The following is a 26874-nucleotide window of genomic DNA, read 5'->3' as shown; positions in this document are numbered from 1 at the left end:
AGCTGGGATCTGCTTACATTCCCTCTCTGAAAAAGCAGGGGGCCCACTTTCTGCAGCTCTCTCCTTCTCGCACAATGTGGGCTTTTTTCCCTCCTCTTCTTTTTTCTTTTTAAGGTGGAATATAGAATGCCGTTTACACAAAGGCCAAAAGAGAGGGAGGGCAGGACATCTGAATCTATCTTTATTTTAAGCGAGTGCTTGGTCTGTAGTATCAGGCAGGAGGAGGAGAAAGGAGCTGGTAACTCTCCCCAGATTGAAATTTTCACCTCTACTGAATTCCTTGTATGATTTTTAAGGGATCTGAGTCACATAACTGGCAATCAGTTTGAGACTAAGGGCATGCCCACTACCACACTGAATACCCAGTGCCCCTGGGGGCAGCAATACAAGCATACTACCCAAGTTTTCCTTTCTATATCCACTTTCAAAGGGATATTGACAGGATAAAGACACCAATTTTTACACAAAAAACACATTTTCCCTTGCCTGTGCTGCCAGTACCACATTAGATTATGCTAATAATCTTTAAAGGCCACAAGGATCCAGGCCAAAAAAAGGGGCAGTGGATTGCTGAGCTAGCATCCCAGGAAAGGAAACTGTAGCTCCGGCAGTATTCTGTCGAGGTTCTTACATTGTGGTCATCACTATAGTACAGGGGTAGGGCAACCTGTGGCATGGGTGCCGAAGGCAGCACGAAGCTGATTTTCAGTGGCACTCGCACTAGCCTGGGTCCTGGCCACTGGTGCGGGGGGCTCTTGCATTTATTCAATTTTACAGAAGCTTCTTAAACATTTTAAAAACCTTATTTACTTTACATACAACAATAGTTTAGTTATATATTATAGAACTTATAGAAGAGACTTCTAAAAATGTTTTAAAATGTATTACTGGCTCAGAAACCTTAAATTAGAGTGAATGAATGAAGACTCAGCACATCGCTTCTGAAAGGTTGCCGATGCCTGCTACAGTATCTGAGCACCTCCTTACTCCAGGGGGTAGAAATGTGCTGCTGCACTATGAGCATTGCATATTATGACATCCCTGCATTGGCTCACCTATTCTGGTCAGTGCATAATGGGGGAATAACCAACCCTCCACCAATCCTCCATCCACCTGCTTGGTATGCATGGGGCGGGGGAATAGCTGATGTGCCATGTCCGCTTACTCCTGAATGCCTGGACACTAGGTCAAAATAGACTGTTTGCTCGAACACAGTTACTTGGGCACACAGCCCAAGAAACAATCAAACCCTAAGTACTAATACAGTGCAACAAGCCACAGCATATGGATTCTGATCTGCCTTCTGAACATCTCAAAGCATGAGTCTGTTTTGGATGCTGGTTCCCACTGATCATAAATGTATAGGCATATGCAAAATATGGATATGGAGCTAGTTTAGGATTTCAAACACCCACAAAATCTAGGAGAGTTTGGCTTGGGCTGGCTCTATTAAAAATGATTACTACTATTATTATATTACTTAGATTGTAAGCACCTTGGGGCGAGGACTGTGTTGTTCCTCTGCATTTGTACAGCGCCGAGCACAGTGGCATCCTGATATATGACTGGAGCTGCTAGATGATACCACAGCATAAATAAATAATAATGATGATGAAGCATTGACAATTCACTTGCCTAATCATCACAAAAATTTTAATGAAAGGAAAAACGCAGTAGAAAGAAAATAGGTGACCACTGGAATATAAAACAAAGGGTTTGAGGCAGCATAAATACCCAGTTTCTGAGAGCATCCCTGAGACAAGATGATTCTGTTGTGTTTTGCTTGCTGGGTTAGCTCCTTTTTTATTTGCCTTTAGAGTTTCACCCTAGGAAGGAGCTGGCCCAAGGCAGAAGCAAACTAGGATATCAAAACTGTTTTCTATCAAATCTACTTTTTCAAAGGCTGATGAGATGCCTTACTGGCTGACTCCCTATGTCTCAACGTGACCTGCTGCTCACGAGTGGGACAGCCAGTCAGAAGGGCCAGGCACTGATTTGGATGGGAAAAAAACAAAAAGATCAAATCAAATCTAAAAGAGCTGAAACATGCAACCAGGGTCTTGGATTCAAAGTCCTACCTGGTCTGAGAATATAGGACTACTGATTTTTAAAATACTGAAGCAGACCCCCAACACTAATAATAATAAATAATAAATCTTACATTTATGTGGTGCCTTTTATCTGGAAGGATCCCAAAATGCTTGAAAAAGACATCTATCTATCTATCCATCCATCCATCACTCTTAATTCTCTTGCATTACTATTCCCTTTCTCTTCCACCCTCTGTCAGCTTTGCACATCTTCTCATGTAATGTCCATCCTAGAACAATCTCCCCTTATATATCCACCGAGAACAACCTCACAGCTTCTGGAAACCATTCCTATCCTCTCCTCCTCACCTATATGCTTTTCACACACTCTCTCTCCTGAACTAGACTTTCAAGGAAAAGCCAGGTATTGCAGCAAAGGATGTTGATGACTCAGTGGGACTCTGAATCAGCACAGAACAGAGTCCCAGAAACAACATAAATGCAGGTTGTTTCAGTTTAGAGAATTGTTAAGCCATTTTCAAGGAATGGCGAAGAGGGAGAGTTACAAAAAGTCACAACAAAAGATCAGAAACTTAAGAAGTGCCTGGCTGTTGTAAACTGCTGTGACTACTCAGTTTTGATACAAGATTGCCACGCCTTTTGGATATTTGTTTTGAGGGAACATTTGGTCATTTGCTAAGGGCATCAGCAAGCTGATGATCACCAGTGCTTGTGATTTACCATCACATCATGGGACCTTCTGTCTTCTGACCCTGAAAGATATATGGACCAGAGCAGACGAGGAGAGGGGATCTGGCAATATTACCATGGCTGTGTCCTGAGCAACTTCTGAGTTGTGAATGAACCATTCACACCTTTTTCCTCCATCTTTGCCTTCTATCTGAGCCTGGCTTAGTCAACCAGGACAGATTAGAAGTATAAAGATTTGACTCCCACAGATGGGCAAGAAGATAACAACAATGCAGCCCAACATTTTCCAGAGTCAGGGAAGGAAAAGCCAGCCTTCTAAAAATGTCTAACGGCACCAAGTGCTGTGCTTGTGGCACTCCAGGAATGGAACTGCATGTATCAGAGGTAGAAGTCACACTTTTCCATATGATACTATTTGTGTGTGTGTCTCTCTCTCTCACACACACACACAAACACACAATCAGTCAAAGTGGCTGTTGAGTTTGGGTGCCTTGGTCTTTAGAAGCCCAACTTGTGACACACTGGGCTTGATTTTTCAGAGCAACTGCATGTCCCATTCACCTCACTGACATCCACAGCTCTCATTCAAAACCAGGGCTACATTTGAAAGTGCTTGGCAGGTGGAATGCTATATATAACCTATTCAGAGATATATAGTGCCTGTCTTCTGTGTATAGTTGTGTATATATAAAATCCCCTCACCCACCATGAAATGCAAGCATTTCAAGGATGGAAAATGAGAGTTGTTAAACAGTCCATGTCAAGACTATGTAAAGCAGTTCAATACAAGAAATGAAGACTATTGTAACCACTTGAAACTACAGGGAGAATTTGTATGAATTTAGAAACTAATGACCCGATGTGAAAAATGCCCAGGCACCACATATGCAAGTCTTAAAATACCAGCACATACTTGTGGAAGGAAGATTTGTCCAGCTGTGAGTATGCCAACCAGCCCTCAAGCGTCCTGTGGTTCTGTCATTTCAAGATGTATCATTTTTTTTTTCTTCAATGATATACAGAACATCATGGCATTCACCAAGGGGTAACTAGTGCAGTAGCAAAGTGCCCGTCCATTCTGTGGACCTCCAAAATGACCCTGTATGTAGAGGTTCCAAATGACCCTGTATGTAGAGGTATGGAAAAGCATTCCACATTCTTTTGGCCCATCTTTAGTTACCTGATAAGAAATAAAGTTGACATAACAATATAAACAGTCAAGTCAAGATAGCCAGCGGGTGTGGGTCAGGACATGGTACCAAGGGAGAGGTGTCATATATTTATCTCAGGTTCTTCTGAGCCAGTTCCAGCAGCTGGACGCAGAGCACACAAACTATTCGAGGCAGTACATGACCTGAAACAAAACAGATGCATTTTGGAGTTTGCAAGATCCCCAGCACATAAAGATGCAAATCCCTGCTCTGTAGCTAGCACCCCTCTTCTTGGTAGCATCAGGAAACCCTCTGTGGCCTTAGTGCCAGTGCTACTAATTTTTGTATGGAGGCTGGTATAGAGGATGTTGTACTCAGTTCTTGCAAATTCAATGGAGATGAAGAACTGACATGAGAATCAGAGGCAGCCCCAATCTTTAAGTCCTTCTGCTAATCTTTTTCAGGGTAATTACTGAGCAGAGTAGAAAAGCATGAGGCAATGAAGGTTGGCACTAGACCTGCCATTAGCTTTAATCCAACCTGAAAAGGTTGAGGTTCAAAGACTGGATCCAGCAACCACATTTCAGAGACAGCAACCCAGGATGGAACTTTAGATGCCCTAGTGAGAGATTATCTAGTGAACCAGGAAAAAGATCTAGGGTTGATTTGGACAAAATGGCTTTGTCTCTGGAAACCAAAAAGGAAACTTAAGATGCTTCAATCACCGCAAAATCCATCACAGATTTGAAATGAAATTGAGATCTGTCCCAAGAGCATAGAAAGATGGTATTTTAGGTAGGAATACAATCATGGCACCTGGTTTTATGGAGTGGAGAGTCTTTGGATAGGGAACAGATATGATTCGACGAGAACAATGGAGGCCCAGACACATGGGTTGGCGTTAGAGAGTCTACCAGCTGTCTGCTCAGTTTCAAATCTATACTCTTGGATGGAAAGCAAGGGAAGTGTTATAGGTTTGTGAGCTCCATGTTGTGAGCCAGTTCCAGCAGGTGGAGCTACACAGCAGGAACAATCCTCCAGAGTGGTGCATTCTGACATAAGCCAGACGAGTCTCCCTTGCCTCTGACTTTGTCTGATTTCTGGCACAAGGACGACAGCAAATGAGACCAAATTTCAGAACAAACAACAAAAACTGTAAGTGTGGCAGAAGTAGATTAAGAACAGTGACACAAGCAAAGCTGAAACAATGAAACTCAGGAGCACAGCAGAAAACAGCACGTTGGTTCCTGGGAAGACACTTGCTGGCCTTTGACAGAGGCAGGCAGAAAAGGCTACATCTGAAAGACAATAGGGCTGATCTGCAGTGGGTGTAAACCAGCACTGTTCTGTTGTCTTCACTGCAGCTCCACTGAGTCACAGCAGCTGGGGACAGGGTGACCAGATGTCCTGATATTATAGGGACAATCCTGATTTTGGGTCTTTTTCTTATATAGGCTCCTATTACCCCCGACCCCCATCCCGGTTTTTCACATTTGCTGTCTGGTCACCCTAGCTGAGGATCTGGCCCTTTAATTTATAAACTCCATTCCAGCACTTGGGGCTCAATCCTGCAGATGGATATAGAGCAGTGGTTCTTAACCTGGGGTGCACTCACCCCCTGGGGGTGCGAGATGCCCTTTCGGGACCGGGGGGGAGACATGCCAGGTTTATTTAGAAGGTAAATCATCAAAAACACATATTAAGCACAGGCATGTAAGTACAACTACTTTGTTTCATCAAACCTATGTATTTATTAACATTATACATTTTTTAATAATTACGGTAATATATAAACAAACAATATATCTAGGTTTAAAGAACTGACCTACTTCAATGATTTTTGATAAGGGGCGCAAGAATATATTTTGAGAACCAAAGGGGTGCAGGCTGCAGTAAAGGTTAAGAACGACTGGTATAGAGCATTGGATATATACCATGTGATAAGCAGAGCTGAGGGCAGGGAATCCAGCCTAGCATTAATGCAAGTGCTGCCTAGGAGCAGAAGCAAATCCTACAAGGCTACTACTCCACCCTCCTTCGAATTTCTCCTTAGATCCTCGCCATCTGTTGTGATGCCTACAACACTCTTGACAGGTTAGGCAGCTGGTATGCTGTGACTGCTGCTTGCTGTGGTGATCTTAACTGTTTCATTGTCTCCTTGTCCTCCCTTCCACCTGTTGTGGCTTGGATTGTAAACTCCTTGGGGCAAGGACCATCATATTGTTAGGTATATGTACCACACCCTGCACAATACAGCCCAGGCTGACCAACCTTATCTCACGGTTTCCTTGCACTTTCCTGTCTGTCTCCATCGGTCATCTCTTGTCTTATACTTACATTGTAAGGTCTTTGGGTTAGGGGCCAGCTATTTGTTCTTTGTTTGTGCAGTGCCTAGCATAATGGGATCCTAGTCTATGGTCGGGGAACAGATCGGCTACTGAAATACAAACACTAAATAACAACAACAAATAATAATTTGGGCCTCTAGTTGCTACCCCAATACAACTAATAATACTAACACCATCACCAAACATGGTGAATATCACAGTTAAGCCTATGTCTTCATCCATTCCACATCCCCCTTTTAACCATTCTCCGCACAGTAGCAAGGTAGGGGGTGGGCACACAGGGGTCCTGAGACACACCATTGTTCCATACAGAAGGCTATTTTTAGTACTTAAAGGGACCTGCATCCATGCCTACTCTCCACACATATTCTTCCTCACCTTGATGCGCAAATTGCGAGGCCAGAATGTAGGACTAAAAGAACACGGTCTCTCATCAGATTTTTGGCATCTCCTCTCCTAGAACAGCTACTTCTGTGGTACTCTGGAGCTTCCCATTGGTCACTGGAAATTGAATTCATTTATATGGCCGGGTTCTTGTCTCAGAAGCAGTATGCCTGCAAATGGCAATAAACAAATTATTTTGGTAATGCCGTTTGCAATTTTCTAGATGTTGAAATGAAGCACAAAGAGCAAACAATCTATGACAAGTGTTGGGGGGGGATGTGCACTCCAACTCACAGACCAGTCCTAATTATATTGCAAGATCTTTGACCGCTGATCAGAGCCTTAGGTTCTTAAATGGTAGGGAGAAACGGTGTTTCTAATTCACAAGCTTATGCCAAATTCTGTGGCCCTTACACAGTTTTTATTCAATCCTTACACAGACTTCAAATGGATTAAGGTCTGCAGCATTTGGGCCAGTCCGAAACACTATACGTAGAGATCATGTTTATTTCTATGCAACAGGATTCATGGCATATCATGATTGTACATTTATGTACAGTTATGATACTTAAAGTGTGTGCACATGGGAATGAGAAAGAAAATGGGAAATTCCATACAACATTCACATTATAAAGCTGTATGTTTATTAAGAATTTCTGGTTACAAAATAAGCCACAAACGTAAAGTGCATGAGGTTTATATTGGCACCTTATCACCTCAGCAGCTGTACGTACATAACCCACATTGAAGTCAATTAAAGGAATGATCAAAGCCACAGAATCCTCAGATTGAAGCTCTGCCTGATTACTAGAACTGTATGGAACTTGTTAACTGTGAAGATGTTTGTGTGAATATTTTCTTCAGCTCTGCTCTGCCTGGGGCTTGTGAGCCCTGAGTTGGGGGCTGTGCTTTGAGTCAACCCCCATATTCAAAGGGGCAGATCCTTAGCGTCTGTAAATGGACATAGTCAAAAGAGACACAGATTTACACCAGTTAAAGATCTGACCTAACTTGAAACTCTGGTAAAAACAAAAAAAAGTTTCATCTCCTTTCACATCAACATCGTGCAAAACTAAACTGCCCATGGCTCACACATGAAACCAAAATACACCATGAAGTTTCCACACTCAGAGGAAGACATTTTACATTTTTGGTTTCACATCAGCTTCAATTTAAATGCACATTTTAAAACATTGAACCAAGTACCAGTACAGTACAATTCATTTTAAATTCAAATGACATTTGGTAAATTATCTAGGAAAAATGTTCATTACCTATTAAATATATATTTAGGGCCAGATTCAGTTCCTGCTGAAGTTAACAGCAAAATTCTCTGTGGCTTCAGCAGGAGCAGAACTGAACCCTCAAATGTGGCAACATGATGCATGGTAAATACTCACCTCTGAATCTAACTTTGTCTCTATGATTCTTCTCACCTGGTGGAAGTCCAGTCAACCCAGTTGCCAAGGGAGATCTAAGAGAAATAAAAAATACTCAGTGGTTATTGCTTTCCTCTTCTAAGCAGGCAAAAATACAAGAAAATTACTTGGATAGAAAAAAACCTGAACCAAACCTTGGATGCCTTCCTGGATCTACGATTAGTGACTGGGACCTACTGTATTAAATCTAAAACTAAATCTATTTTGGATACACTCATAACCATCGTGTCTGGGTCCCTATCTATACAATGGGCTGAACAAAATCTTTGAACGTGGTTTTGGATGCAAACTTAGGGGGTCAGGCCCATCTCTTCTTTTAAACTTCTGCATCCATTTCTCAGGAGCTGCAATTTCACTTACATCCATATACATAACGTCTTAGATTTGTTGCTTCATAACAGGAGCTTTCCAAAGCAGCACCATCTCCAAAGCAGTCAGGATGGGCATGACATTTCAGTACAGACATGGTACCTCCTTCCTCCCGCTGACTTGCCATCAGCATTACAATGTCTAGACAAAGCGTAGGATTTATTGTGGCATTTGGGACTGGCACCACAGATCTGGCCCTGAAGTGAATGATGATGGGAGGCTGCAGAACAGCAACTGGGCTGCCTTGTCTTCATAGCTTCTATTTCCTTTGAGTGCAAATTTTGGCCGAGCGGGATTGATTAAAATGAGACAATCCTCTGAGATTTCTCATCAGCTCTGGAGAAGAGAAGCCCATTAATATGGTGATACCCTGTAAAAGGGCAAGACTCCAAATGTTATTCTGGCATAGAGATATCCAGTGGGCTAGAATCTGAAATCCAGAGCGACTCCATTAATTCCAAGGGAGTTACTCTGGATTTACACTGGTATAACAGTGATCAGAATCAGACCTGCAGCCTTTAAGGAGAGCTGTGGCGTGGGGTGCAGATGGTTTGCGTTCTAATTCAGAGGGCACGCTGGAGGGGTCAAATGACTTTTCAAACCTTTGATTACTGACCTATGGGTTCACTTCAGGAGACACAAAAGTACAAAACCTCAGCATGGAATAACTCTTGTGATTTTCTTTTTTTCCCCCTCTCTGGACAATTTTATCATTTTGGCATTTGGCCAACAAGTCTGTCCTTGTTAACTTGTGCCGGCTGTGAAACACCTGCATCCCACTGTCACTGGGTGAATAAAATCTACCATTTGTATGTGGAGTACTTACCTCTTACTCTTTTGTTTTAGCCTATTAAAAGGAGAGTCTTGTTTAAAAAAAAAAAAAAGATCATCACCTAAACAACAGAGACACAATTTAACATCACCAGAACTATTCGACTGGAATCAGTTCGAGATAATAGGCCAGATCCTCAGCTAGTGGAAATCAGCATCATCCATTGGAGTTAATGGGGCCACATCCTCAGCTATTATAAATTGATGCAACTCCAAGTGATATATGCCAATTTTTGCCTACTGAGGATCTGGCTCATTCGATGTGACCAGCCCTAGCTGCATCCCTATGGGGTCCTTCCGTTTGTTTTTTCATTTATTTCTTTTATTATGAATATAACTAACAGAAATTATGAAGAAACTTTCCCTCTGGGCCCATTACAATTATAACTGCCTGTTCCAGGGTTCTTACATTTTTCTCTGAAGGATCAGGTACTGATCACTGGTGGAGACAGGATACTTGAGTACAGAAACCCCTCTGCTGATCCAGTATGGAAATCCCTAGGCTCCTAGGTTCGTGATGTCAATGAAATATCTTGAATTTTCAGCCCTTGAGAGGAAAGCCTTCTCTGTGGTCCAGCTATGGCACTGGCAACAGCAGTGAAAGCATCTTTCACACCACCTGGCCAATAAGGCTCAATCCTGACCTAATGGGACCTCTCCTAAGGCCCACCCAATTGTACTGCCATTGTGTTTAATGCACTTCTGTACACACGGCCTATGCTCCTCTTCAATCTCACTTACGCCCTCTGCACAGGAGTAGTTTCCACCCACTGAGAGTTTTGCTATTGATTTCTGTGGGAGCAAGATCAGCCTATAGAGTCAACAGGGTAATTCAATGCTCATGTCTCATTTGGTTTCTCGGCCTCTCTGCTGAGACTGTCACAGCTAGGGCACCAATAGGCAAGGTGGTGGTGAGGGGTTGTGTTTTAATCAAACCTTCTTCTTTAGCTGTGAGACAGATGAGATGTTTACCCCAGCAGCCAATGTTACTTCTGCATGAAGTGGAATGTAGCTAAATAGTTTTTAAAAAGCCTGTTTCCACTAGAGACTCCGCCACATAGTCACTCTGCTGTCCCGAAGCTTGAAAATGGAAACCTGCTGCTGAACACAGGTTTGACTATTTGCATTTTTAATCATCTAAGAGTTTAATTAGTATCATGGCCTTAATCAGGAGCTGCAAATACAGCTGAAGTCATCAGAGCTTAATTAGTCTGAAAAAAGTTTGGTGCAGTCTGAAAACGTCTCCACTGACATGAAGATAAGAAGCCTCTAGGGTTTCTAGAGAGGAGACGAAGACTTCGATACAGTGGAGAAAGATTACAGGAGTGTTATTTTCTAGTTTTAAGAATGACCAGCAGTGGAGAAATATTAACTGACAGATTTTCTTTAAGGTCGACATTGGATCAAACAGAAAGTGTGATCTAGGGGTTAAAGCAGGCGACTTGGAATCAGGAGACATGCGTACTAGTCCTAACGTTGCCACAGATTCTCCGTGACACCATGGACACGTCACTTCAGCTTCTTTACCATCCACTGGATGTCCAGCGTGAGACATCTAGGAAATGATTATCAGAAGTGTGGAGACCTCTAGCTCCAACTGAAGTCTCATAGGCTCATAGATTCATAGACTCATAGGTCAGAAGGGACCAATATGATCATCTAGTCTGACCTCCTGCACAAGGCAGGCCACAGAACCCTACCCATCCACTTTTATAACAACCCCTAACCCAGGACTGAGTTATTGAAATCCTCAAAACTGGTTTGAAGACCTCAAACTGCAGAGAAACCACCAGCAAGCGACCCATGCCCCATGCTGCAGAGGAAAGCGAAAAACCTCCAGGGCCCCTGCCAATCCGCCCTGGAGGAAAATTCCTTCCCGACCCCAAATATGGCGATCAGCTAAACCCTGAGCATGTGGGCAAGACTCACCCGCCAGCACCCAAGAAGGAATTCTCTGCAGTAACTCAGTTCCCATCCCATCCAACATCTCCCCACAAACCACTGAGCAGACTTATCTGGTGATAATCCAAGATCAATTGCCCAAATTAAACTATCCCATCATAACATCCCCTCCATATACTTATCAAGTTTAGTCTTGAAGCCAAATAAGTCTTTTGCCCCCACTACTTCCCTCGGAAGGCTGTTCCAAAACTTCACTCCCCTAATGGTTAGAAACCTTCGTCTAATTTCAAGTCTAAACTTCCTAATATCCAGTTTGTACCCATTCGTCCTCGTGCCTACATTAGTACTAAACTTAAATAATTCCTCTCCCTCCCTAACGTTAACCCCCCTGATATATTTATATAGAGCAAGCATATCCTCCTGCAGCCTTCTTTTGGCCAGGCTAAACAAGCCAAGCTCTTTGAGTCTCCTTTCATAAGGCAGGTTTTCCATTCCTCGGATCATCCTAGTAGCCCGTCTCTGGACCTGTTCCAGTTTGAATTCATCCTTCTTGAACATGGGACACCAGAACTGCACACAATATTCCAGATGGGGTCTCACCAGCGCCTTATATAACAGTACTAGCACCTCCTTATCCTTGCTGGAAGTACCTCGCCTAATGCATCCTAAAATAGCATTTGCTTTTTTCACAGCCATATCACATTGGCGGCTCATAGTCATCCTGCTATCGACCAATACCCCAAGGTCCTTCTCCTCCTCCGTCGCTTCCAACTGATGCGTCCCCAACGTATATCTAAATTTCTTATTATTAATCCCTAAGTGCATGACCTTGCACTTTTCACTATTGTATTTCATCCTATTACTCTTACTCCAGTTCACAAGGTGGTCCAGATCTTCCTGAATAGTATCCCTGTCCTTCTCCGTGTTAGCAATACCCCCCAACTTCGTGTCATCCGCAAACTTTATTAGCACATTCCCGCTCTTTGTGCCAAGGTCGGTAATAAAAAGGTTAAATAAGATCGGTCCCAAAACCGATCCTTGAGGGACTCCACTAGTAACCTCCTTCCAGCCTGACAGTTCGCCCTTCAAGACGATCCGCTGGAGTCTCCCCTTTAACCAGTTCCTTATCCACCTTACAACTTTCATATTCATCCCCATCTTTTCCAATTTAACTAACAGTTCCCCATGCGGAACCGTGTCAAACGCCTTACTGAAATCGAGTCAATGGGAAAAGCAGGGGTAAGAACCACTGAAAAATTAATTTCTCAAATTGGATACCCAAAATTAGTAGAAACTAAAAAATGTTGGATTTAACCTCTCTGTGCTTCAATTACCACATCAGTAAAATGGGATTAACCTACTTCACAAGGACGCCATGAGGCTTAACCTTTATAAAGCGCTTTGAGACCCTCAGATGAAGTTTGGAATCACTCTAGAACCAAACTGGAACTAAACTTTTTTGAGGTTCTGAAATGTTTTCATAGTTCTCTATCCCTCTCAACAGTTTAACGTAAATTTGTCCTGGATCTGCCCCAAACTGGATGACTTTGCTTCCTAGGGGTCCATGTGAACCTTGACTTGAAATTTGAATCTCTCTGGATTAGCATACCTTGAAGATCTCTTTGAAAGAACCTAAAATCTCAAAGCAAAACTCAGTCAAAACCAGTTAGCTTCCCCTGGTTCCTCTATTACAGTGGTTCTCAATAAGGGGCCCCAGGCCCCTGGGAGGGCTGCGCGCAGGTTTCTGGGGGTTCGCCAAGCAAAGTGGGCATTAGACTTGCTGGGGCCCGGGACAGAAAGCTGAAGCTCCACCACACAGGATTGAAGCTTAGGGCCCCGAGCCCTAGGCTGAAGACGACGCCTGAGCAACTTAGCTTTGCAGGGGCTTCTGTAGCATGGGGCTCCAGGCAATTTCCCAGCTTGCTGCTCCCTAATGCCAGCCCTGGCTTTTCTATGTAGAAAACCACCTGTTGTGGCACAGATGGGCCATGGAGTTTTTATGGCATGTTGGGGGGACTCAGAAAGAAAAAGGTTGAGAATTCCTGTTCTATTAATTCTTCCGTTTTTCTTTGAACAGGGGACCAGATCAGTGCTTAATTTGTAATGAAAAAGGTGCCGGGGCTCAAGCAATTTGTTTACATTCATAACTGACATGGCAAGCCCTGGCACAAATTAAGCACTGGGCCAGATTCACGCCAAAGATTTATACAACTTAGAGAAGCTTTCGATGAATTGGGGGCTCCATTTCCAGGCTGTGAATGCATTTCCACTGTAAAGGAATCATACCACTGCCAGGAAGGGCACTAAGTATCCTAATTTTGTCACTGGTCTGCACATGAACCTCCCAGTGAAGTCAATGGTAGTTCCACACAAAGAGGGCTTTGTAACATGCTAGCTTTGTGTGCATGAGCAAGCAATGTCCCACTCTAACAGCTAGGCCACAGAGAGATTATGAAACCTGCCCCTGCTATTGGCTAAAGTTGGCCTTCTCCAGCTCAAGTATTAGAATCCTACTTTTACGAAGCCAAAGGACGATGGTTCTTCTAATCCTACTATCCTTGCAGAATGGGGAATACAGAGATAGTTGTGCCTGCTGTTTGCACCACATGGATTTATTGCAGCTTGCAGATTTGGGCTGATGGACTGACAGTCCTGGAAAACAGCCCTTGGTTTACTCATAGAACAGATGGATAGTGGGCTGGGGTTGTGGATGAATGATATGAGCCTGGACAGAGTGGTTTCACTTTCACAATATCAGGCCTCCACTCTGAGGGTCAAAGGAAAGCTTCCTGGGAAAACTCTGGAGGAGTTAGAATAATTTTAGTTCTTGTCATACGCACTGTGTTTCAGTCTATTTCTTTACGGAAAGTATTTTAGAAGAGGTCCTCCATGTAGCAGCTGAGTGCTGTCCTTACAATGGCAGGAAAGGCTGAGAATAGATTCCAGACAACTGGTGAGCTGTGTGCATCATGCCTGCTCTGTTTTAGCAGCCACAAGTGGCAACCCTTCTTGGAATACATGAGCTGACAAGTGGTTTCAACTGAAAGTGATCTCTACATGTCTGACTGGTCAAAGGTTTCAGTGAGCAGTAACACAAATAGCTATAAATCCATGTCACAATACCTGCTTGGACTACAAAGTAGTTGAGGCTGTGATTTTCAAAAGAACCTATAGCAAGCAGTAAGACGCCCAGATCCTATTAAAATTCAATGGGAGTTGAGCACCTAATTCTTTTAAAATACCCAGAGTGGAAACCAGTCAAGTTTAGCTACTGACCCACTGGGTGACGTTAAGTTACTAAACTGTTACATGACTTCTTGTTCATGTGTTTTTGGGGAAAGGCCTCTCTACTTCTTTGTATTTGTACAGTGCTTTGCACAACAGGGCCCTGTTCTTGGATGGTCCCTAGGCACAACCATATTAAATGTTCTAAATAATAGTAATTGAACACAAATGGCCAAATTCACCCCAATGTTATGATTGACTTTAGTGAAATTACACCAGGGATTGAATTTGGCCCCACATCAATCAAATGGACCTGCACATACATTTCTGTGGATGTAGGTAACAGGTCAGATACATATTGGGCACGATTCTCTTTTCACTTACACTGGTGCATACCAGGAGTAATTTCATTGAAATTTACAGACTTTGGTGTAAGAATGATTAGAATCATGTAATTCCACCTTGATTTATTTGTAGTAGCAGCAACCAGAAACATTCTCCCCACTGCCAGACCTGTTCCTTGCCTCCAAGTGTTAAATGACATCTCCATCAGGCAATGTATCCCCCCACCACACCTTTTTTTTTTGGTGGGGAAGAGGGAAGACGGCTGCATTTTCATTCAATAAATATATTACAACACACTATTTATCTCTCCCTGCAGCTTCTGGGCCTTTGTGTAACCTTCCATCTCACTGACCCCTCAGGAATTTCACAGTGAAATTAGTGAAACCTACTGCAAGGTGATAGCAAGCAGAGAGATTGTAGGATTCCATTTAGTGGGAAGTGAGGAATTCAATCAGTTATGTATATAGGAACACAGGAACAGCCTGACTGGACCAAACTGACAGTCCAGTCTGTCTCTGACAGCACAGGATCTGTTGCTTCAGAGGAAGGAGCAAGAAAACCCAAAGTGGAAAATTATGGATTAATTTTCCCATTAGAAAATTTCTTCCTAACCCCAGGCTGTTATTGTTTGGCTTATGCCCTGAAGCATTAAAGTGGACATCCCACATAATTATAGAGTTCCAATCCTCCTTTGATTCCTGCTATCCTCTTGGTCTCAATAGCATCTCACAGCAATGAGTTCCACAGGTTAATTATGTATTGAATGAAAAAGTATTTTCTTTCTTAAATGTGCTCTCTTTTAAAACCTGCCACATGGTCTTTGTACCTGTTAAGCTTGTGCACATCATCTCTTTTTTCACGGTGAGGTGGTGGTCGGTCGGTGAGAAGAGGACAGATGACACATGAGTTAACACATAACAATGGAATGCAAGTGAGTCTCTGCTATTTTTAATTAAGGAGCGATGACAGCTGACTAAATTCCCTGACTCTGCAGTTAAAGGCTCCCTGACCTAGACATTATTGGACACGCTCCTAAGACAAGGCCAATATATATTGGTCCAGGCGGTGCTTTTATTATCGTACCCGCCGTCTCAACAGATGCAGGACTAACAAAATCTATGCCTATTATCAGCATGAAAATAGTGAGATAAAAGTGTGAATGCTTATGAGCTGAACATGGCAGCAGGTGAGAAGAGGACAATGAAGGTCATCTCCAGAGAGGACTCAAAATGCCTAAATTTGGTTTCCAATAAATGTTCAGCTAATCTCCAGTGTCAACTTTTTTTTTTTAAATTGCCCTTTGCATTTTCACTTGATTTAGCCAAAAAAAAAGCCCACTGCTAACACCTCATTATTATCTCAGGGTAGTGCCCAGCAGCCATGCGTCCGATCAGGACCCCATTGTGTTAGGGGCTGTATGTACATGTCACAATAACAACAGCCCCTGCCTTAAGTATAAAGCAGGCAAAAGACTGAAGAGAAAATAGGTGTGAGGAGTTGAAGTGAGTTGTCTAAGATCACACAGGTTAGTGGTCGTGTTGAGATTAGAACTCTTTTCTCCTTATACCCAGGCCAGTGACCTAGCAACCAGACCCGGCTGGCTCCCCAAATTGTGTACGTGTAGTACAGGAAACTGAAGATTTCACCTATCTAGCAATAAAGGAATGTCCTTACTGAGGAATCTCAATGTTATTCAGTGGCATTCACCTGGCAGAGAAGGTATCTTTCATTTTAGGATCTCAACACATTTTGCGAACATTAAACTCTAAGACTAGGACATAAACACCAGCCATGGTGCAGGCTGGTGTGGATTGTGTTAGTGGCAGGATAGATCCAGATGGAGTCTGGAGAAAACGAGACTTGGAAAGGTGAAGTGATTTTCCACAGCAAGTCCTTGGCAGAGCTGCACATACTAACCCGGGTTTCCAGCTCTAGCCACAAGAACTGGCTGTCTCCCTTAGAATGTAATATTGTACCATAAAAATCAAATCAAACTGGAGGTGACAGTTTTGCACTGTTTCATCTGCTTTGAAAATGCATCCACAGTAAGATACTGGAAACCCCAAAAGACAAAAAAAAACCACCTTCATTTTTAGCTGGAGATGCCCACACAGAGGGATTTCAAAACGAACAAAATTTCGATAATGGTGTATTATTTTACCTGGAGATCAATACTGGGTTTTAATAAGACTGGTCAGGAAAACAGAAACCCTTTCATTCTTTCTAAAGGACCATGGAGTTATCAGGTAAACAGGCAAACACTGAACCAAACTAGTTATGTTCAAATAGGGCTGTAGTGAAAAAAAAGCATCAAGGGATATAATCAGGAACTTTCCATTGTGGCTGTACAGTGGGCACAGAAGGGAGGAGTAGTTTTCTGCTGTTGCTAAGACAGTTCCCCCAACCCCAGCTTTATTCTAACCCAATCAGATGGCTTTGTCTCTCCACTGGCTCGCCAGCTGCATCGAATGATCATGACAGGTTTTCTTCCTCCTCCTTCTATTGGCTTATTCCTATGGTCTATTATCAAGGGAAAGTAAATCAGACATCTAATCAATAGTTTGCAAGAAGGCACCAAGGCTGCTAGATGCTACATTTGCATTAAATCTCTTGCTGTCTATGTCTCTGCATGCAGATAAGCTCTGTATTATCCTACAAGTTGGAGCACTGGCTGCTGCCATACAGCCATATTGGCCGTGCTTGTAGAGGTTTTCAGATGGCAGAGTTAGATATCAGAGCAACGCAGTGGGCGGCTGTAAATGAAAAGTCGTCCTTCTCCCCAGTCACCACAGCACCTAAAACCTGGAATCAGGGCTCTGATCCTGCAGGATGCTAAGAGCCTCAACTTCCATACAAGTCAACAGGAGTTAAGGACACACCAAGCCTTGTGGGATTGGCATTATGTCTGGACACACCCAACACTGTTGCTTGCTAGCAGCCTATTTAATCTATTGAGCTAAATTTGGTCAGATTTTCCCTGGGGTAGAAGATTCAGGTAATAAGATGGAGGAGGTGCATGGGGGCAGAGGGAAAGTAGTTTTCCATTGCTTCAGTAGCATGTCATATGTCCTCCTCAGAAGGCTCTTTCGGAGGTTATTTGATATGGTCCTCTGCCTCGTCCAGTCCTCGCGAGGCTCTTTTAGGGTGGGCAGGTAGCTCACATGTGTCCCACAATGCAGTGGGAAAATGCTCCTGGCTCTAAACAAGGCCACCAACGCTCTTCTGAGCTACAACAAAGATGGTGCTTTATCCCTAGCATGCTTCAGGGATAGAGCTCACTCGGAGCGTTCCCAGCTCTTGCTGCATTATTGGTGGGGTGGTCCCTTTTTGCCTCAACAGAAGACCTTCCCCGGGCAGAAGTGCATGCCAGAGAGGGAGTGGCTATCTGATGCCCTTGAAGACCAGGGTGAAATGTGAAATAGGACTCCAGTGGACGTAAGCAGGAGACCACCAGCTTGCAAAGGTTTTCCATAAAAAAGCCCATTTTGAGCAAAGGTGGCTCTGCATTGAGAGCATGCATTGTGCACATTTCATGTGATATGAAGAAGCAAAACAAAGAGTTAGATATTTTACACAGCTTTAAAACTGATCATGAAGATCACCACTGGCAGCCAATTGCCCAACAGAGGAGCCTGTGACTGGAGGAACGTAGAGACTGAACTCCTCTCTAATCGCTAGAAGTAAGCCCTCCTCCTAGTCAAGGACTAAGAGTACAGCGACACTTCAATAAAAACACCTGTGGCAGGCCCGGGTCAGCTGATTTGGGCTCATAGGGCTTGGGTACTGCAACCCTACCTCCTCATGGGTTCCCAAAGCTTGGGCTCCAGACTGAGCCCAAATGTCTACAAAGCAATTTTACAGCCCCGCAGCCCACACCCTGCAAACCCGAGTTAGCTGACCCAGGCCAGCTGTGGGTGTTTTATTGCAGTGTAGTCATATCCTAATGCACATTCATGTAGCTATTTAAAGGACAGGTAGCAAGCTTCCCTCACGTTGTCCAGAAGCTTGACTGGGAGGAATTATAGCTAAGATTGGTTGCAGAAATACACAAAGAAAGAAGCTTAAGAGAGAGAGAAATTTTCCTATTTCCTCTTTGATCCTCAGTGCCACTTCAAATGCTTGGGTTCCGTTTCCTCCCACCCAAACACTAGGAGTGGTACAGACGATGTCAAAGAAAGAAAATTAATGGACAAGGAAAATCTCTCTCTTTTTAAACCTGTAAAACAGGTGCCCATTATGCTCTCTGTGTGCAGTTATAGCAAAGTAAAACCTCAAATTAGAATGGCCGAGATGACAATAGTCCATGCAAATAAGAGGTCCGAATCAAAAGCCTGGCTTACTCCAGGCATTTATTTAAGAATATACAGGATTTCTAGGCATGCCTTGCAGATCAACCAACTCAAGCTTTGTCAGACCAATGTGGCAAGCACATTCAGGAGTGGAGGCCCTCTTATTGAGAACATCCTGACGCTGAAATTCTACAGAGTCTACATCTGGGGTCTCTGAGACGTTGTTTGTGCTGAGATCTAACCATGATGGGTCCATTAGATATGCCATCAACAGAAATACTGTAGACAAGCATAGTCTTTATGAAAAGTATCCCAACAAATCTCAACTGTTGGGGTGGTGAATAAGGAGACTATGGGGTTTATTGCCTGTGCTGCTATGGCCAGCATTATGACAGGTTAAACCTTGTTCTGCTGCTGCTCATTTTGCTGCACACGTTGGAACTGTTGTTTCCTTACCCTGAAAATTGTTTTCTGCTGTGTTCCCCAGGCCAGTCCTGTGCTAGTGCGGTAGCTGCGTTCCTCAAGCAAAGGAAGTGGTCTTGAGCCTGCCCCTCTTCTCAGCCAACTCTGAACAGCAGTGATCTACATCAACAAAAATAGATCAGCATGAAAAACTGTTTTCTCCTCACTCTTCTGCAGGTCAGGATTCAGAGGGAAGATGGCTCAGAATGCATGCAGAGGAAAACCTGGATTGGGGCATGACATGGCAGAAAATATAGAGAAGGAAACAAAATATCCCCTCCTTTCAGACTGGAAACACCAGGAGAAGCAGCTCTTTTCAACTTCAGCTTCTTCTTCTATCTGTTTACTTGCAGGGTATTATTCAGCCAGTAGATATCTCTATGGGCTGTACAGAGTTTCATGCAGGGTGTGGTCTGTGATAAATAAAGGAGGCAAAGTTAGAATTCAAGCTGTGCGATAATCTGTATCCATCTTTGTTTTCCATGATTCCGTATATCACAACACAACCTGCTTCCTGTGACACCTGAAGTACCATGTGCAAAGGCTTTTCTGTTGGCATTCTTGGTCAATGAAAAAAAATTCAGACACCCCATTGTGAAAACAAAAGCCTCACAAACAAGTTTGGTTTAAATTTTAGAGGGAGATTTGGTCTGGTTCCTATTTTGTTCCAACCACTTCACCCGTCCCGATACAAAACAACCAACTCCCGCCTTAATCAATAATTTGGAAACTCAGAGGCTCTATGGAGCATATTCGTGTGGGTAAAAACCTTCAAAATCTTCTTAAAATGGTAGCTCCTCTTAAAAGTTAAGGAGTTACACAATGAAAGGTCCCATAAACAGAAGAGAAAACAGCACCTTAGAACTTAGAAAAACTCCCCAATACAATTATGTACCTGTCCAGCAAACATGTCAATCTGCTGTATATTTATCTATCTTAGACTGTACATTCTTTGGAGCAAAAACATGTCATTTTATGTGTGTCATAGATAGTTAAGGGTTAATGTATCTTTTACCTGTAAAGGGTTAAGAAGCTCAGTAAACCTGGCTGATACCTGACCAGAGGACCAATGGGGGAACAAGATACTTTCAAATCTTGGTGGAGGGAAGTCTTTGTTTGTGCTCTTTGTTTTGGGGGTTGTTCACTCTTGGGACTAAGAGGGACCAGATGTCAATCCAAATCTCCAAATCTCCAAATCTTTCTGAATCAGTCTCTCCTGTTTCAAACTTGTAAGTAATAGCCAGGCAAGGAGTGTTAGTCTTATTTTTGTTTTCTCAACTTGTAAATGTTCCTTTTTGCTGAGAGGATTTTACCTCTGTTTGCTCTAACTTTGAACCTAAGGCTAGAGGGGGTTCCTCTGGGCTATATGAATCTGAGTACCCTGTAAAGTATTTTTCCAACCTGATTTTACAGAGATGATTTTTTACCTCTTTCTTTCTTTAATTAAAAGCTTTCTTTTTAAGAACCTGATTGATTTTCCTTGTTTTAAGATCCAAGGGGATTGGATCCGGACTCACCAGGAATTGGTGGGGGAAAGGAGGCGGGGAATGGTTAAATTCTCCTTGTGTTAAAATCCAAGGGGTTGGATCGAGGTTCACCAGGAACTTGGTGAAAAAGCCTCTCAAGGCTGCCCAGGGAGGGGAAGGTTTTGGGGGGGGACAAGAAGTGATCCAGACACTGAAATTTCTGGATGGTGGCAGAGTTACCAGATCTAAGCTAGTAATTAAGCTTAGAAGTGTCCATGCAGGTCCCCACATTTGTGCCCTAAAGTTCAGAGCGGGAAAGGAACCTTGACAATGTGTGTGGACACAACTGCGATGCGTGCCTTGGATAATTTCCCCCACAGATAACAATGAACTCTATCTACATTCGGTTCCTCCATTTGGTCCCAGCCTTCTTTGCGTGAGCACCACTTACAGAGAAGGCATCCCATTAATAAAGCCAAGATCCACACCACTTGTAATAATACTGTTACACTTGTTGCTCTAGGTCATAAAAGGCTTTACAAACATTCATTTAGCCCCTAACCTGCCCCATTCACAGTAAACGAGTATTACTAACTCCATTTTATGGATAAAACTGAGGCATAGAAAGGTGAGAAGAATTCCTCCGAGTCATGCAATGAGACCCTGGGAAAATTAAGAACTAAATCTGAGTCCTAACTCAGAGATCCTTCCTCTAACTCCTAGATAACACTTTTCTCCTTTGTGATCATTAAAGATGCTATGACCATCTTTGTAAGAGTATGTGGTGTTAATTTGGATGTTTTGGCCAAGTTCCAACTTGAGTAATTACATAACTGAATTATTGACAGCAATATTCTTCCAATCCTGTTCTAAAATACTGCAAAGTTTTGCTATGCACCATTAAACAGCAGCTATTTCCCACCCCCCGAGGTAGCTGCATTTCAGAAATGGGCAAAGCAATTGTTATAAATACACATGGTAGTTTGTACAACCAGTTATTAAAATTAGAAAGAACTTTGCTATCTGAAGCAGCATGGTCTGGAGAAATGAACATAAGGATAGGAGCCAGAAGCAACTTTGTTCTAATCCAAGCTAACTCACCCATGTGGCCTGGGGAATCCACTTACCTCTTTCTGCCTCAATTTCTCCATTTGAAAAACAGAACTAATACATTTGCCTACCTTACAAAGCAGTTGTAAGAATTAGTTGCCTAACAGCCATGCTGCGCTTTGAGCATTTAAAGTGTTAAGTGCCATTTGGAAAGCAGTGAAAAGTGAAGCAGGTAAGATTCTTAGCTTAACTTCCTCCTCAAAGGTCACACCTATTACCTGCCCATGATATTCAGTCTCTTACATTTGTGGTTCTTAAGTTTTAACCCCCTCTTCCAAACACATGTCTCCCATCAACATAGGTCAATGGTCCCACAGCACCTGGCTACCTACCAGTTACATTTTTATAATTAAAGTGCAGAGATGTCTAAATACACGAGGCTGCGATGACTAGATGGCTTTGGTACGGATGCCAGCACTTTGATGAATGCAGACTCTTAAGGCAAAACAAACAACAACAAAGTCAACTAACAAGTTTCTAGACCCATTTGTTCAAAATGACAGATCGGCAAACAGAGTAATTTTTTTACAAACAGCTTTTTATAACGCAGAACCCAAAATAAACCCTGACCTAGCTGTGGTGCCATGTTAAACAATAATTACTCTATATAAGGCTTACCAAATGGGAATATTTGTGGGCCAGTGGGATGAAATTATTTTAGGACTTGCACAAACTTTCTTGGGGAGTGGTAAGACTAGCTGTGGGTAATGTGGTGTACCTAGGAAACAGGCAGGCACTTTTATTTTATTTTTTTTAGGGCTCTGTTAAAATTCACTGGCTTTACCAACTTACTGCTAAGGGGAGGGGAAAAAAGAGATTTGTTTACCCCTCTATAAAATAATCCTCACTATGTCACTGTATGTGTTTTGAGATTCTGTCTAGATCTGGCCACAAGCCATACCCACTAAATCACACCCAAACATACAGGAGAACAGAGGAAAGCAGAGATGCATAGCAAGGTCCTTGTAATATTTTACAGTACTGGAAAAAAAACCCACAACTGGCTTCATCTCCATTTCTCACATACCATTTGGGCTGCTTCACCAGGAACTGCTGTGCGGCATCAGAGGAGACTGAAATTTCTATGGCCATGCATGGTGCTTGCAGAAAGCACTGCAGTACAAGCAACTCCATTTAAGCAATGTTATACCTTGCACACACCAGTGTCACCACTGGTGCGGTCAGGGCTGGCTCCAAGTTTTTTGCTGCCCCAAGCAAAAAAATTTTCAAGTGCCCCCCAGAACCTGCCCCAACTCCGCCCCTTCCCCGCCCCATTCCAACCCCTTCCCCAAATCCCTAGCCCGCCTCCTCCCCTGGGCACACCACATTTCCCCTCCTACCCCTCCCTCCCAGGCTTGCCTGGGTGGGAGGGAGGAGAAGTGGAGCGCCAGTGAGCTCAGGGGAGGAGGCAGAGGTGAGCTGGGGGGGCAGTTCCTCTGCCACACCAGGGTTACTTCCTGTGGCCCTCCCCGCACCCCCCACTGCTACAGCTCACCTCCGCTCCACTGCCGCCTGCTCCCCTGAGTGTGCCACCACTGCTCCACTTCTCCCTCATCCCTCCCAGGCTTGCCACAAAACAGCTGATTTGCACAGCAAGCCTGGGAGGGAAGGGGGGAGAAGCGGAGCAGCAGTGTGCTCAGGGGAGCAGGTGGCAGTGGAGCGGAGGTGAGCTGGGGGGGAACAGTTCCTCTGCCCACACCCAGAGTTACTTCCTGCAGCCCTCCCCGCGCCCCCCATCGCCGCAGCTCACCTCCACTCAGGGCCGGCTCCTGGCTTTTTGCACCCTAAGCAAAAAACAAAAAAAAGGAGCCGGAGTGCCTCCCCTTGAAAAGTGCCACCCCAAGCACATGCTTGGAGCGCTGGTGCCTAGAGTCGGCCCTGGGTGTGGTTCACCCTTGCTTGAAACCAGGATAAATTGCAACAGTGCAAATTGCAGTTTAACAATCCCGTCTACTCTAGGGGTTTGCACTGGGCCACATCATCAGTGGCTGGGCTGCTGATGACTGAAACTGGGACAAATCCCTAGTGCAGACATAGCCTTGAGGTTGGGCTCTCTCAGGAAATACCTTTGTCATTTGAAAAGCTGCATCCTCCCTGTACATGCATCTGACGAAGTGGGTATTCATCCACGAAAGCTCATGCTCCAATATGTCTGTTAGTCTATAAAGTGCCACAGGACTCTTTGCTGCTTTTACATCCTCCTTGTGTGAGCTATAGGGGTCTGCAAGAGGGAAAGGCAATAATTGTGTACCCCACCCTACCTCTCCAGCAACAGGAGTGCTACTCCAGGCTGAAAAGCTTTAAATACATCAAATTAAATATCTGTTATCGTGAACCTCAACTGTCTCAAGCAATGTGCTCCCCAACAGCCTATTAACACTGTCTGTCCACAAAATGCAGCACTAACATACCATCAGAAAGCATTGTCCTCACCTGTCATTGTTATTGAACTTTTGTGTATAATGGTGCCATGGGTGTGCATGGAGTTGCAATGTCACATATTGATATCTATATGTAAATACAGACAAACGGTAACATTGTCAAAAATACCTAAGTGGATTACGAGGAAAGCTGTGCGAATAACTAATTTTTTTGGTTCAGTGGCTGACTCAAAACTTGAAAACAAAAATTGTTTTGGAAAAATTCAAGATATTTTTGTAAAAGTTTCAATGAACTGAAAAAGTCAAAGAAGTTTAATTTCATGTAAAAACAAAAACAAAACAAAAAACGTTTTGTTTGACCAAAAAGTAAACATTTCATTTCAGTTATGTGTTTTTTTAACCTTTGGAAAAAATGAACTAATTTGTTTTAAAAATTGTTTCAAATTGAAAAATTTCATAGAATCATAGACTTTAAGGTCAGAAGGGACCATTATGATTGTCTAATCTGACCTTCTGCACAATGCAGGCCACAAAATCTCATCCACCCACTCCTGCAATAAACCCCTAACCTATATCTGAGCTACTGAAGTCCTCAAATCATGGTTTAAAGACAAATCAAGGTGCAGAGAATCCTCCAGCAAGTGACCAGTGCCCCATGCTGCAGAGGAAGGCGAACCCCCCGCCCCCAGGGCCTCTGCCAATTTGCCCTGGAGGAAAACTCCTTCCCGACCCCAAATATGGTGATCAGCTAAACCCTGAGCATGTGGGCAAGACTCACCAGCCAATCACCCAGGAAAGAATTCTCTGTAGTAACTCAGATCTCACCCTCTCTAGTGTCCCATCTCAGGCCATTGGGCATATTTACCGCTAGTAGTCAAAGATCAATTAATTGTCAAAATTAGGCTATCCCATCACACCATCCCCTCCATAAACTTACCATGCTTAGTCTTAAAGCCAGATATGTCTTTTGCCCCCATTGCTCCCCTTGGAAGGCTGTTCCAGGACTTCACTCCTCTGCTGGTTAGAAACATTTGTCTAATTTTGAGTCTAAGCTTCCTGATGGCCAATTTATATCCATTTGTTCTGGTGTCCACATTGGTACTGAGCTTAAATAATTCCTCTCCCTCCCTGGTATTTATCCCTCTGATATATTTACAGAGAGCAATCATATCTCGCCTCAGCCTTCTTTTGGTTAGGCTAAACAAGCCAAGCTCTTTGAGTCTCCTTTCATAACACAGATTTTCAGTTCCTTGGATCATCCTAGCAGCTCTTCTCTGTACATGTTCCAGTTTGAATTCATCCTTCTTAAACATGGGAGATCAGAACTGCACACAGTATTTCAGGCGAGGTCTCACCAGTGCCTTGTATAATGGTACTAACACCTCCTTATCTCTACTGGAAATACCTCCCCTAATGCATCCCAAGATCACATTAGCTTTTTTCACAGCCACATCACATTGGCGGCTCATAGTCATCCTGTGATCAACCAATACTCCAAGGTCCTTCTCCTCTTCTGTTACTTCCAACTGGTAAATCCCCAATTTAAAACAAAAATTCTTGTTATTAATCCCTAAATGCATGACCTTGCACTTTTCACTATTCAATTTCATCCTATTACTATTACTCCTGTTTACAAGGTCGCCCAGATCTTCCTGTATGATATCCCAGTCCTTCTCTGTATTGGCAATACCTCCCAGCTTTGTGTCATCCGCAAACTTCATTAGCACATTCCCACTTTTTGTGCCAAGGTCAGTAATAAAAAGATTAAATAAGATTGGTCCCAAAACTGATCCCTGAGGAACTCCACTAGTAACCTCTTTCCAGCCTGACAGTTCACCTTTCAATATGACCCGTTGTAGTCTCCCCTTTAACCAGTTCCTTATCCACCTTTCAATTCTCATATTGATCCCCATCTTTTCCAATTTGACTAATAATTCCCCATGTAGAACTGTATCAAATGCCTTACTAAAATCAAGATAAATTAGATCCACTGTGTTTCCTTTGTCTAAAAAAATCGGTTACCTTCTCAAAGAAGGAGATCAGGTTGGTTTGGCACAATCTACCTTTTGTAAAACATGTTGTATTTTGTTCCAATTACCATTGACCTCAATGTCCTTAACTACTTTCTCCTTCAAATTTTTTTCCAAGACTTTGCATACTATAGATGTCAAACTAAGAGGCCTGTAGTTACCTCGATCACTTTTTTTCCCTTTCTTAAATATAGGAACTATGTTAGCAATTCTCCAGTCGTATGGTACAACCCCTGAGTTTACAGATTCATTAAAAATTCTTGCTAATGGGCTTGCAATTTCATGTGCCAGTTCCTTTAATATTCCTGGATAAAGATTATCTGTGCCCCCCACCACAATTTAGTCCCATTAAACTGTTCAAGTTTGCCTTCTACCTCGGATGTGGTAATATCCACCTCCAT

General features: G+C 43.2%; 1 long non-coding RNA gene across 3 annotated transcripts in view; it reads right to left on the bottom strand.

Moving 5' to 3' along the window:
* Window positions 1-3932: 3932 nt before the first annotated feature.
* LOC115637154 overlaps window positions 3933-26874 on the bottom strand; it is a 113130-nt gene continuing 90188 nt past the window's right edge. For 2 of the 3 annotated variants that reach the window (XR_003997176.1, XR_003997177.1), the window contains 6 exons: window positions 24129-24283; window positions 22395-22497; window positions 19481-19899; window positions 8025-8098; window positions 6619-6794; window positions 5749-6091 (listed from right to left, as the gene is read on the bottom strand). This is a non-coding gene — a long non-coding RNA (uncharacterized LOC115637154). Of the gene's footprint in view, window positions 4096-5748; window positions 6092-6618; window positions 6795-8024; window positions 8099-19480; window positions 19900-22394; window positions 22498-24128; window positions 24284-26874 lie in introns of those variants that run through there. The other variant, XR_003997178.1, reaches the window with a different exon arrangement.

The sequence above is a fragment of the Gopherus evgoodei genome, chromosome 19 (assembly GCF_007399415.2).
Source record: "Gopherus evgoodei ecotype Sinaloan lineage chromosome 19, rGopEvg1_v1.p, whole genome shotgun sequence".
Classification (NCBI taxonomy): domain Eukaryota; kingdom Metazoa; phylum Chordata; order Testudines; family Testudinidae; genus Gopherus; species Gopherus evgoodei.
This window is presented reverse-complemented; position numbering and strand designations above follow the sequence as displayed.